Source organism: Pleurodeles waltl, chromosome 4_2, assembly GCF_031143425.1.
Source record: "Pleurodeles waltl isolate 20211129_DDA chromosome 4_2, aPleWal1.hap1.20221129, whole genome shotgun sequence".
Classification (NCBI taxonomy): domain Eukaryota; kingdom Metazoa; phylum Chordata; class Amphibia; order Caudata; family Salamandridae; genus Pleurodeles; species Pleurodeles waltl.
The window spans coordinates 943,752,555-943,766,289 of NC_090443.1; the positions used below are offsets into that span (position 1 = coordinate 943,752,555).

General features: G+C 41.2%; 1 protein-coding gene across 2 annotated transcripts in view; it reads left to right on the forward strand.

The window, feature by feature from the left end:
• Positions 1–13,735, forward strand: part of LOC138293504 (vitamin D3 hydroxylase-associated protein-like) — a 203,123-nt gene that overhangs the window by 29,800 nt on the left and 159,588 nt on the right. The window contains exon 1 of one of the 2 annotated variants that reach the window (XM_069232745.1): positions 8,113–8,402. The exons of the other annotated variant lie outside the window; for it this stretch is intronic. The gene's annotated coding sequence lies outside the window, so the exon portion shown is untranslated. Of the gene's footprint in view, positions 1–8,112; positions 8,403–13,735 lie in introns of those variants that run through there. 2 annotated transcript variants of the gene reach the window in all.

Consider the following 13,735-nt stretch of genomic DNA (forward strand, 5'->3'; position numbering starts at 1 on the left):
TCTGCCTATTGGCTTTGACATGCTGTATCCAGTCTAGCCGCCTATTGGCTTTGACATTGCATGCCTATTGACTTTGACATGATGTATTCAATTTAGCTGCCTATTGACTTTGACATGCTATTAGATATTCTGCCTATGGGCTTTGACATGATATTATATATTGCATTTTGTATTCAGCTTAACTGCCTATTGGCTTTGACATGATATTATACATTACATTTTGTATTCAGCTCCGCTGCCTATTGGCTTTGACATGATATTATACATTGCATTTTATATTCAGCTCAGCTGCCTATTGGCTTTGACATGATATTATACATTGCATTTTATATTCAGCTCAGCTGCCTATGGGCTTTGACATGATATTATACATTGCATTTTATATTCAGCTCAGCTGCCTATTGGCTTTGACATGACACTAGACATTGCATTTGATATTTAGGTTAGCTGCCTATTGCCTTTAACATGACATTGCATTTGATATTTAGGTTAGCTGCCCATTGCCTTTAACGTGGAGTTAGACATTGCAGTTGAGAATCCAAGCTGTATTTTTCCAAGCTGTGTTTTTGCACAAGATGAACCAAGATGTTTTGTTCTCACAGTAGACTAGACATGATAAGAGAGAGTACATGGGTGTTGTTCTCTCTGCTTGAGCTTGGGAACAGGAGTAGTCTTGGAGACCTGGCCAGTCTCCAAAAGGCTTGCTCAGTTTCCCAGGTCTGAGAGGAGGGGGCACACCTTTGTAACGAATGTAACAGGCTGCAGAGAGTCAGATTCGAATCTGCCGGACCTCGTGCTGGAGCTTGGCGCCAGCTGCCAGCAATCCCGTGTGGGTAGATGAATCTCTCTTTCTCGCGGCTGACAGGGGTCATCAGCTTGCAGACCTTAGAAAGATGAAGCTGTAGATAGTTCCCACACGGTGAAGTATTTGTTTTGCTTTGCATTCAATATCTTATAAATATAACCTGCTGTGTATATTGCAAACTGATATATTTTGTTTGATTAACGCGGACTTGAAAGCTACTAATTCGTCATTCATAAATATTGTGGTTGGGGAAGAATTAACAACAATAAAAGTCTTCTTTGACCTCAGAAGTGCATTTCTGTTGTGTTATGTTAGTGCTTAGAAACTAGATAAGAGGAAAGCACTACAATTGGTACCAGGAGTCGTGGGGTCGGTCATTAAGAGGTGATTAAGAGGGTGTTGACGAGTTGGTAGATTTCTAAGTGCACACTTTAAAAGTGTAATTGTTTTTGTTGTTTGGAGAATTACAGAAATTGTTTTTTTTGGAGAATCACAGTAGCACGGCAGGCCATGTCTGAGAATACATGTGCTGATAAACTGCCTGATGGTGCTAAGAAAAACTGTGAATTGTTTTCTGTTTGGGGAATTACAGAAGAAAATGCATGTGTAGCTAAAATGCCTGATAATGCTTTGAGAAATAATTTCTGTTGTACATATGTAGAAAACGTGTGTTTTGGAAGTAATGATGACAGAAAGGTTTGGATACCTTTATCTGCTTACAGAGAAATGCAGGAGAAATGTAGGAAGTTGGAACATGAAAATAGGAATTTACGTGAGCAAATTAGCCCGACTGAAAGTTATAAAAAGGCTGTTTTTGAAGAATCTTTCTTTTCCCATTCCAGTAATGGGGGGGTTAAGACAGCTACGAGCTGCACTGAGTTTTCGTGTGAGCCAGGGTTTTTGGCAGCCAAAGCGCATTCCTTAACTGATAACACGAAGAGAGCTCAGAATGTGATTTACGAGTTACCGTTGCAAAATGCACACGAAAGATTTTAGAGCAAGAGCCGACTTTCATTAGCTTGTTTGATTTTTGGAAAAAGAATAGCTCTCATTTGAGTGAAATCCTAACACTTTTGTATATGGTCACTGTGAAAAATTATATGCAGTTGCGCGCTTGTGATTTGGCAAATGAAATAATGCAGACTTTAGGTTTTTGCGCAGTGCAAGAAGGAAATACTTATGTACATTTAAATCATGAACAAGGAAAGAAAATAGTGCCCCTAGCTAGAATCATACAATGGATCTGGTACTTGCAAGACAGGGCTAGAGTACCACAGGTAAAAGAATTACCGGTGAAATTGTGTGCACCATTTGAATTCGTGTCCACTGAAGATAAAAAGCATGTTTGTTTTACTAATGATTCATTGACTGAAATGTTGTTTTCTGACACAGTAGAAGGAACAGCGTTGTATAATGTGTGTCAGATTTTAAAGCAAGAGCTACGTGAGATGTGTCATTTTTACGCTGATTTTTGGTTCATTGCTAATGTTTTAGCACCTAACTGGTTCAATTACCTTGCAGATGTTAATGAGAAAAATTCAGAGAGAGAAGTGTTCACCCAGAATTCTGCCTTAGTGGGGATGGCTAAGTGGGTGCCCCAGAAATGTGAACAGCTGAGAGAAAAAGCCACTTACAGGTGGGCAGAGATGAGAGAGATGCACATTCCCCTAGATTTGATAAAAACTGTGCAGCACACACAAAAGCAATCTGTCATGCAAGCAGTCACAGAGCAGTTGGGGAGAGGAAAGTTACCAGAACAGAAATGGCAAATTGATCAGGTTTTAGGGAGAGTGATTGCTGCAAATTACCAAGGAAAAATCGAAATTATGCTGATACCTAGAAAAGAATCTGATTCATTCATACAAATTGGAGACAGAATGGCCCAAATTGAAAAAAAAGTGCAGTGAATGGAGGTTTGGTAAAGAATGAGTCTGCCCCAGCCCTTCTGACAGTGCAAGAAAAGGGAAGCTGTGGCGCAGCAGATAAAAACCTCAGTGCGGATGTGTGGGCTGAAGCCCTAAGTGATCCTCCAGAACCTGCAGAAAATATAACAAAGGGCCCCAAAAACGTCCTGCTGATCATAAAACAGGGAAAGAAAGAGGAAGGGTGCAGTTTAAATGAAAAATGTTATTTGCAAGAAAAGTCATACTTGTTTCTTTTGCAGATCCTACCACGTTTCGCCACTGTCCCTGAGTGTGCTGTGTGGTCCCCCTTCCGGTGTGTGCGTGTGGGGTCGGGGAAGGGACCGAATCCCCAACCTGAACCTGGCTGAGTAAAGTGCCAGCACCATGGATCCATTTTGCGCAAACTGCGCCTTCAGTTCAAGTTCAACTTGTTTGATTGCATTCTTCCACTGGAACTAAGCTGTGTGTTTTTTTTTTTTTCCCTTCTCGTATGGAACTCTGACTTTTGCTTATCTTCCAGCAAACCTTTCAGGTGGACTGTGCATCTTTTACATGAGTAGAACTCATGCCACATCAAATTGCTAACACTGTTGAATTAGAGACTCATTCAGAGTATAAAAATTGCCCAGTCTTTTCTATGTAGATGTATCTGATGTGAAAGGTTATGAAATCAATGTGTTAATTCACTTCTATTGCTTTACAGGGATTGCTTTGATCATTCAAATTTTTTTGTTTGAAACAGGAGATATGTGAAACAAAAATTCATTGGTCAAAGGGCGGAATGTACTGCCATTTGTTAAATTTTGTTTTGACCAATGACTTTGTGTTTCACCACTGCGCATATTAGTTGCTCAATGTTCACCAGTAGCACATGGTATGTTTTGTTCAGTTTAGCCGCCTATGGGCTTTGACATTGCATTAGCCATCACTTTCTGTATTCAGTTTAGCCGCCTATGGGCTTTGACATGGCATTAGCCATTACTTTCTGTATTCAGTTTAGCCGCCTATGGGCTTTGACATTGCATTAGCCATTACATTCTGTATTCTGCCTATTGGCTTTGACATGCTGTATCCAGTCTAGCCGCCTATTGGCTTTGACATTGCATGCCTATTGACTTTGACATGATGTATTCAATTTAGCTGCCTATTGACTTTGACATGCTATTAGATATTCTGCCTATGGGCTTTGACATGATATTATATATTGCATTTTGTATTCAGCTTAACTGCCTATTGGCTTTGACATGATATTATACATTACATTTTGTATTCAGCTCCGCTGCCTATTGGCTTTGACATGATATTATACATTGCATTTTATATTCAGCTCAGCTGCCTATTGGCTTTGACATGATATTATACATTGCATTTTATATTCAGCTCAGCTGCCTATGGGCTTTGACATGATATTATACATTGCATTTTATATTCAGCTCAGCTGCCTATTGGCTTTGACATGACACTAGACATTGCATTTGATATTTAGGTTAGCTGCCTATTGCCTTTAACATGACATTGCATTTGATATTTAGGTTAGCTGCCCATTGCCTTTAACGTGGAGTTAGACATTGCAGTTGAGAATCCAAGCTGTATTTTTCCAAGCTGTGTTTTTGCACAAGATGAACCAAGATGTTTTGTTCTCACAGTAGACTAGACATGATAAGAGAGAGTACATGGGTGTTGTTCTCTCTGCTTGAGCTTGGGACCAGGAGTAGTCTTGGAGACCTGGCCAGTCTCCAAAAGGCTTGCTCAGTTTCCCAGGTCTGAGAGGAGGGGGCACACCTTTGTAACGAATGTAACAGGCTGCAGAGAGACAGATTCGAATCTGCCGGACCTCGTGCTGGAGCTTGGCGCCAGCTGCCAGCAATCCCGTGTGGGTAGATGAATCTCTCTTTCTCGCGGCTGACAGGGGTCATCAGCTTGCAGACCTTAGAAAGATGAAGCTGTAGATAGTTCCCACACGGTGAAGTATTTGTTTTGCTTTGCATTCAATATCTTATAAATATAACCTGCTGTGTATATTGCAAACTGATATATTTTGTTTGATTAACGCGGACTTGAAAGCTACTAATTCGTCATTCATAAATATTGTGGTTGGGGAAGAATTAACAACAATAAAAGTCTTCTTTGACCTCAGAAGTGCATTTCTGTTGTGTTATGTTAGTGCTTAGAAACTAGATAAGAGGAAAGCACTACAATTGGTACCAGGAGTCGTGGGGTCGGTCATTAAGAGGTGATTAAGAGGGTGTTGACGAGTTGGTAGATTTCTAAGTGCACACTTTAAAAGTGTAATTGTTTTTGTTGTTTGGAGAATTACAGAAATTGTTTTTTTTGGAGAATCACAGTAGCACGGCAGGCCATGTCTGAGAATACATGTGTTGATAAACTGCCTGATGGTGCTAAGAAAAACTGTGAATTGTTTTCTGTTTGGGGAATTACAGAAGAAAATGCATGTGTAGCTAAAATGCCTGATAATGCTTTGAGAAATAATTTCTGTTGTACATATGTAGAAAACGTGTGTTTTGGAAGTAATGATGACAGAAAGGTTTGGATACCTTTATCTGCTTACAGAGAAATGCAGGAGAAATGTAGGAAGTTGGAACATGAAAATAGGAATTTACGTGAGCAAATTAGCCCGACTGAAAGTTATAAAAAGGCTGTTTTTGAAGAATCTTTCTTTTCCCATTCCAGTAATGAGGGGGTTAAGACAGCTCCGAGCTCCACTGAGTGTTCGTGTGAGCCAGGGTTTTTGGCAGCCAAAGCGCATTCCTTAACACGAAGAGAGCTCAGAATGTGATTTACGAGTTACCGCGAAAGATTTTAGAGCAAGAGCCGACTTTCATTAGCTTGTTTGATTTTTGGAAAAAGAATAGCTCTCATTTGAGTGAAATCCTAACACTTTTGTATATGGTCACTGTGAAAAATTATATGCAGTTGCGCGCTTGTGATTTGGCAAATGAAATAATGCAGACTTTAGGTTTTTGCGCAGTGCAAGAAGGAAATACTTATGTACATTTAAATCATGAACAAGGAAAGAAAATAGTGCCCCTAGCTAGAATCATACAATGGATCTGGTACTTGCAAGACAGGGCTAGAGTACCACAGGTAAAAGAATTACCGGTGAAATTGTGTGCACCATTTGAATTCGTGTCCACTGAAGATAAAAAGCATGTTTGTTTTACTAATGATTCATTGACTGAAATGTTGTTTTCTGACACAGTAGAAGGAACAGCGTTGTATAATGTGTGTCAGATTTTAAAGCAAGAGCTACGTGAGATGTGTCATTTTTACGCTGATTTTTGGTTCATTGCTAATGTTTTAGCACCTAACTGGTTCAATTACCTTGCAGATGTTAATGAGAAAAATTCAGAGAGAGAAGTGTTCACCCAGAATTCTGCCTTAGTGGGGATGGCTAAGTGGGTGCCCCAGAAATGTGAACAGCTGAGAGAAAAAGCCACTTACAGGTGGGCAGAGATGAGAGAGATGCACATTCCCCTAGATTTGATAAAAACTGTGCAGCACGCACAAAAGCAATCTGTCATGCAAGCAGTCACAGAGCAGTTGGGGAGAGGAAAGTTACCAGAACAGAAATGGCAAATTGATCAGGTTTTAGGGAGAGTGATTGCTGCAAATTACCAAGGAAAAATCGAAATTATGCTGATACCTAGAAAAGAATCTGATTCATTCATACAAATTGGAGACAGAATGGCCCAAATTGACAAAAGTGCAGTGAATGGAGGTTTGGTAAAGAATGAGTCTGCCCCAGCCCTTCTGACAGTGCAAGAAAAGGGAAGCTGTGGCGCAGCAGATAAAAACCTCAGTGCGGATGTGTGGGCTGAAGCCCTAAGTGATCCTCCAGAACCTGCAGAAAATATAACAAAGGGCCCCAAAAACGTCCTGCTGATCATAAAACAGGGAAAGAAAGAGGAAGGGTGCAGTTTAAATGAAAAATGTTATTTGCAAGAAAAGTCATACTTGTTTCTTTTGCAGATCCTACCACGTTTCGCCACTGTCCCTGAGTGTGCTGTGTGGTCCCCCTTCCGGTGTGTGCGTGTGGGGTCGGGGAAGGGACCGAATCCCCAACCTGAACCTGGCTGAGTAAAGTGCCAGCACCATGGATCCATTTTGCGCAAACTGCGCCTTAAGTTCAAGTTCAACTTGTTTGATTGCATTCTTCCACTGGAACTAAGCTGTGTGTTTTTTTTTTTTTCCCTTCTCGTATGGAACTCTGACTTTTGCTTATCTTCCAGCAAACCTTTCAGGTGGACCGTGCATCTTTTACATGAGTAGAACTCATGCCACATCAAACTGCTAACACTGTTGAATTAGAGACTCATTCAGAGTATAAAAATTGCCCAGTCTTTTCTATGTAGATGTATCTGATGTGAAAGGTTATGAAATCAATGTGTTAATTCACTTCTATTGCTTTACAGGGATTGCTTTGATCATTCAAATTTTTTTGTTTGAAACAGGAGATATGTGAAACAAAAATTCATTGGTCAAAGGGCGGAATGTACTGCCATTTGTTAAATTTTGTTTTGACCAATGACTTTGTGTTTCACCACTGCGCATATTAGTTGCTCAATGTTCACCAGTAGCACATGGTATGTTTTGTTCAGTTTAGCCGCCTATGGGCTTTGACATTGCATTAGCCATCACTTTCTGTATTCAGTTTAGCCGCCTATGGGCTTTGACATGGCATTAGCCATTACTTTCTGTATTCAGTTTAGCCGCCTATGGGCTTTGACATTGCATTAGCCATTACATTCTGTATTCTGCCTATTGGCTTTGACATGTTGTATCCAGTCTAGCCGCCTACTGGCTTTGACATTGCATGCCTATTGACTTTGACATGATGTATTCAATTTAGCTGCCTATTGACTTTGACATGCTATTAGATATTCTGCCTATGGGCTTTGACATGATATTATATATTGCATTTTGTATTCAGCTTAACTGCCTATTGGCTTTGACATGATATTATACATTACATTTTGTATTCAGCTCCGCTGCCTATTGGCTTTGACATGATATTATACATTGCATTTTATATTCAGCTCAGCTGCCTATTGGCTTTGACATGATATTATACATTGCATTTTATATTCAGCTCAGCTGCCTATGGGCTTTGACATGATATTATACATTGCATTTTATATTCAGCTCAGCTGCCTATTGGCTTTGACATGACACTAGACATTGCATTTGATATTTAGGTTAGCTGCCTATTGCCTTTAACATGACATTGCATTTGATATTTAGGTTTGCTGCCCATTGCCTTTAACGTGGAGTTAGACATTGCAGTTGAGAATCCAAGCTGTATTTTTCCAAGCTGTGTTTTTGCACAAGATGAACCAAGATGTTTTGTTCTCACAGTAGACTAGACATGATAAGAGAGAGTACATGGGTGTTGTTCTCTCTGCTTGAGCTTGGGAACAGGAGTAGTCTTGGAGACCTGGCCAGTCTCCAAAAGGCTTGCTCAGTTTCCCAGGTCTGAGAGGAGGGGGCACACCTTTGTAACGAATGTAACAGGCTGCAGAGAGTCAGATTCGAATCTGCCGGACCTCGTGCTGGAGCTTGGCGCCAGCTGCCAGCAATCCCGTGTGGGTAGATGAATCTCTCTTTCTCGCGGCTGACAGGGGTCATCAGCTTGCAGACCTTAGAAAGATGAAGCTGTAGATAGTTCCCACACGGTGAAGTATTTGTTTTGCTTTGCATTCAATATCTTATAAATATAACCTGCTGTGTATATTGCAAACTGATATATTTTGTTTGATTAACGCGGACTTGAAAGCTACTAATTCGTCATTCATAAATATTGTGGTTGGGGAAGAATTAACAACAATAAAAGTCTTCTTTGACCTCAGAAGTGCATTTCTGTTGTGTTATGTTAGTGCTTAGAAACTAGATAAGAGGAAAGCACTACAGCTCTACACACACACCACGGCGAAGGTCTATCAACAATTAGGAGTCATCAAAACCTTGACCAATCCTAGCGCCACACATGTCAGAAAATGCAGACCTTGGTCCACATCATATACTTCCAGTGAGGCATGACTTTCAACAGACACAGAGTAGCAAGAACACCCATGATCATGATTAGCATGCACACCTAGGCCATTGCACTCTAGTTCCACAAACTTGTAGTACTACATGTGGAAGTACATGCTACCAGAAGGTTCAACCTGCAGTTTAATAAGTACATTGGTGAATAGGGAAGCAGAAGTTTTTTAAAAAGAATTTTGCAGTACCAATCGGGGAGAATGTCAGTCTGACATGCAGACTCAATCTGAGATGAGTCCCAGTGCGACTCTTATTGATGCAAGTGTAATCCACATGACTCACCCCAGTTCTCATTGCGGGCCCTACAGGAATGGACTACAATCCCTAGATTATACAATTGGATAAGCATTGGGCAAGTCTAATTGTTTTAAAAACTGAAATCCAATTCATGGAACAAGACAAATGATTGGCCAGCGCATCACACCTTGCTATGTGTTCAACACACAGGAGTCCATCACACATCACCAGCAAACACTAAACATAACAGACATGTCAACAATTACTGTAGGTGTCGGGGTCCTCAAATCGAGCCACCTCTCCCACAGTGTACGGTGCTGGTCCACCTGTAAAGCATGGAAAGAGGAATGTGCTCAGAATTTGTGCACTGACCAACAATTTCAAAGACAAAAACAATGTGTAAGCTGACATAAGTAATGAAAGCCTTTCAGACATGCTTATACTGCATAGAGTATCTCACAGCCAACATGTACATAGCATGGGTCTCCTGCGACAGTTACACACAGATCTACACACATGCAGTGGCCCTGACTATCATGTGGTGGCAAACATGCACCTTCATTAGTGAGCAGAAATAATATTGGTGTGTATTCATCTCATCATGTGCATCCAAGAGAGACATCCAAATGCTGGTTACTTGAGGACTGCATTACCTGTCAAACTGCCTATGTGGTCATGACACATTTATGACATATAGGTACAATGTACAGAGGGGCAGGGACTTTTGTAAGCCCTCATGCAGTTTCTTCATTTGATGTGGTCCAGCAATGGTGATTGGCACCAAACATAGATATTTGTACCCTTGTGCATACCTATGGACTGCCATCCCTAATCGGAATGTGGCACAACAAACACCAAATACCAGTCTAAGCTGTTAGCTGAGGGCACCTTACTCCTTTTCCCAATGTTTTCAAGTCCAGATCTGACATGTATCCAAAAAATATGAAGGAGCACATTAATCCCTAACAAGCATAGCACTTCCGTGAACGCTTTCCTTACACACTCACCAGACACATATGAGACATATGTCTGGGCCACATTGCTATCATCAATTGACGTGAAGGCAGCACTCATTTTCTGCATCATGTAGTGTTTCCAAAGTCAGTCTAGCTATAGCGTCAACATATGTTGCAATTATTTTAGTACATCTATACTTCACTGGCAATTGTGACCTGTAGAGTCATGATTGGCTCATCTTTTGTTTTGTTGTCTGACACAAAGGCGGCTCTAAATTACATTAAGCAAAAAGCATCCTGTAAGTTTGCAGAGCATGAGCTGCCAGACAGCTAGCATTTGTGATTCTTCACATAGTGCATCAATTACACTGAATGTTTCCGCAGCATTACACACAGTCAGCAACTTAGCTGGCAGATATTGTACCAATCATCTGATGTCACTACACAGCTTCTAATTGTGCACATTTACATGATCTGTACTCACCAACAGGGCCACCAATCATGATTCCCAGGTGGTCCAGCAGATCTCGCTTCCTGGAGATGAGGTCAGCCCAGCGGTGCTTCAGCTGGTGGTCATTCCTCTGGCTCCCATACATGCGCACCAAGTGATGCAGCACCTTTCCCCACCTGACTTTTCGGGCCTCAGTGTGATACCCCTGTATCACCCTGCCCCCTGCCTGAATCATTAGTGGGAGGAAATGGCACACCAGCCATATAAACCCCCCCAGCTCCTCCTCACCCATCCTGCCAAGACGTGGCCTACCCGACATCTCAGCACAGAAAAGGGGAATAGGTGAGAAAAAAAGAAGAAAGGAGAAAAGGGGGAAAGTAGGAGTACGAAAATACAAAGTAAACTTAACAACTAAAAGAGACCAACTATCCCCAAACTAGCACTACCCACAACAGACTTCCACAAACAACAAATACACTACTATGCTGGACAAATGTAAACAAAACACACTCAGACAGTATAAAACAACAATATTTATTTCACAAGCCAACAAGTAAGATAGCACACAGGACACCAAAGCACAAGATCACTGGACAACACTCTGCACACAGCCACACAGTCTAGAAGATCCACAGACTGCAAAGTGAAAGTGAAAGTACACCCACTGTACAGATTCTGTAAACAGGATATCCTATTACATCACATCCAGCATAAAATGGCCGCCGTTTTTCAATTATGCGTCATTTTTTCACGCATACAGCTTGTGCGTCATATTTTTCGACGCACAGGAGTGAAAATAATGCCGCCTCCAAATAATAATAATTTTTGATTAATATTATTTGGATGCGGCATATTTTTCACTTCTGTGCGTCGAAATATATGACGCACAAGCTGTATGCGTGAAAAAATGACACATAAGGAGAAAAATCTCTATATTAGGGCCAGATATATCAAGCGATTTTGCATTCGCAAACAGTGCGATTCACAAAATACTGCTGTTTGCAAATGCAAAAATGGCTTTCAGAATGTATGGAAGGCATTCGCAGGGCAATTTTAAGGAATTGCCAAAATAGCGATTCCTTAAAATTGCCACCCATTTTCATTATCGCAAATTGCTATTCTCTAAATATGAATTAGCAAATAAGGTGTCCTTATTTGCAATTTCGTGAGCACATGTATCAAGCATTTCCTAAATGCGAATTGGGCATTTAGGAAATGCAATTACCACCAACAAAAGTTTGGTGGTAACCATGTGCAAATTACAAAAATATTTTTTTAAATACATTTTTACAATTGACATGTAGCGCACACATGCCCCTAAGGCATGTGTGTGCTTCACGTGTCTGTAAAAAATATTTTTGGGGTGCAGCAGAGGGGGCCTTAGGCCCCCAGCACCCTGGGATTTGCTTTTCCTAAATTGCAAATTCCTCACTGGAATTCGCAATTTAGGAAATGCAAAACCATTGGCAGCAGGCCCATAGATGCAAATGGAGTTGGATTCCCTATTTGCAATTCAGTAATGGCATTTGCGCATTTTAAGAAATCGCTATTACCGCATTGCAAAATTCATACATACCATTTAGCATTTCTTAAATAGCAATTTCTTCAAATTCCATATGTAAGAATTGCAATTTGTTTTTTTGATACATCTGGCCCTTAGTGCATTAACTGGTTTAGTGGCATGTTTCAATCTTCATGTTAGGTTACATTTGGGACACTACTGTGATAGGCTGCTTGCAACCACTTTGGTGATTGATGGTGTATGTTCATATGTGAGACATCATACTGCAGCAGACAATGCACCACTACTTCCTTAACTGGAGTTTGACTGTTGGCTGACGCACTAGATGACCATATGTGTGGCCTACATATATGTCTTGCACAATTTGGCCATGTTTGCCATCAGGAGAGGATAGCAAGGTGACGTACATGGGTACAATACCTCAATGCCTATGGCTCAATGTGTGTTCAGTGGCCACTAATGTAGTTGTTGACCCAGTGTGTGTTCATCACAAGATGCATTATTGAAAATATGCTTGTGGTATGTGTAGTCAATGTGTCCATACCATAGATGCAAGTCAATGTGGAAATGCGATAGGACATGTGTTAGTCATACATGTAGCAACATCCGTTGTGTGCCCTTCCAAGGTTTTGGGTAACGCAGACACCACAAATGGAAAAGCATGCACCAGATAGATGGCTGACATTTGGTCATGTCAATTGTCCACAGTTTCACCATCCTATGGTCCTAGATTTTTGTAAACTGCTTCCTAGGCACTTGTTGGTGAATCTAACAGTGAGTCAGGCAAATGCCATGACGAAGTGGATACCATGTAATTGGGCCAGACAGCCAAAGGTGAAGCAGAAATGTATTATGACGCCACAGTTGAGATCATATTACTGAGCCACAACTCTCCAGTGGCTGTGGTGGACCAGCATACGAGGCAGCCCGTGTCCACATATTTCCAGTGATCAATTGCACAGAGGTGTCTTGTTCATGTGTGTGGTCCAATGTTGATCCTGTATAAATTGTTGAGGTGTATGTTGTCACTGTTACGTCCAGGTCTCATCATGAGTCAGTGGCAGCTAATTGTATATCTACTGAGTATCCTTCGAAGATAAATGTGAGTAAAGTCAATGAGGACATGCAAACCTACATGGGGATGGTCCCACCCTGTCACTGAAGACGTGTAATGAGACTTTCAACTGGGCAACCTTGGTGTGCTGAGTGAGAGAATGTCTCAGGTGTCATGTTCCGGCAGGTGTCATTACAACATTTGTACACAGGTTGGTCTCTGTGAATCCCACTGCATCTGGGAACATCATAGCATCTGTGCAGATTATTTTGGCAGCTATTCACCACACACGGCCCATCAATATGTTGTGAACAATGTAATTCAGCGTGTGAACTGTCAGGGTCCTAACATGTGTAGACTTTTCATGGACATTATCTGAGGTTGCTGGTTCTGCTGGAGGCCACGTACACAATCCCAGGCTATGGCCCAGGTACACTGTCACACTTTGTAGTTCAGGCATTAATAAGACCCAGACAAGGGATGGGACATGATTTTGCTATTCAAGGGCAATGTAACAAATATGGTACAAATAAAAGTCAGATGATGCTATACAATGTATTTGAGTATGCATGCACATGACAAATTACCCTCTGAGGAATGAGAGGTTTTGTAAAGCAAGTGTGGTACATATGTGGCCACAGGGAATCTTTAGGGTGAACCACAGACAGGTTCCAGTCAGGCTGACAGGATGCAGGGTCAATCAGGATCCAGCAATTTCACAAGGTACATGATCAGTGGTCTGA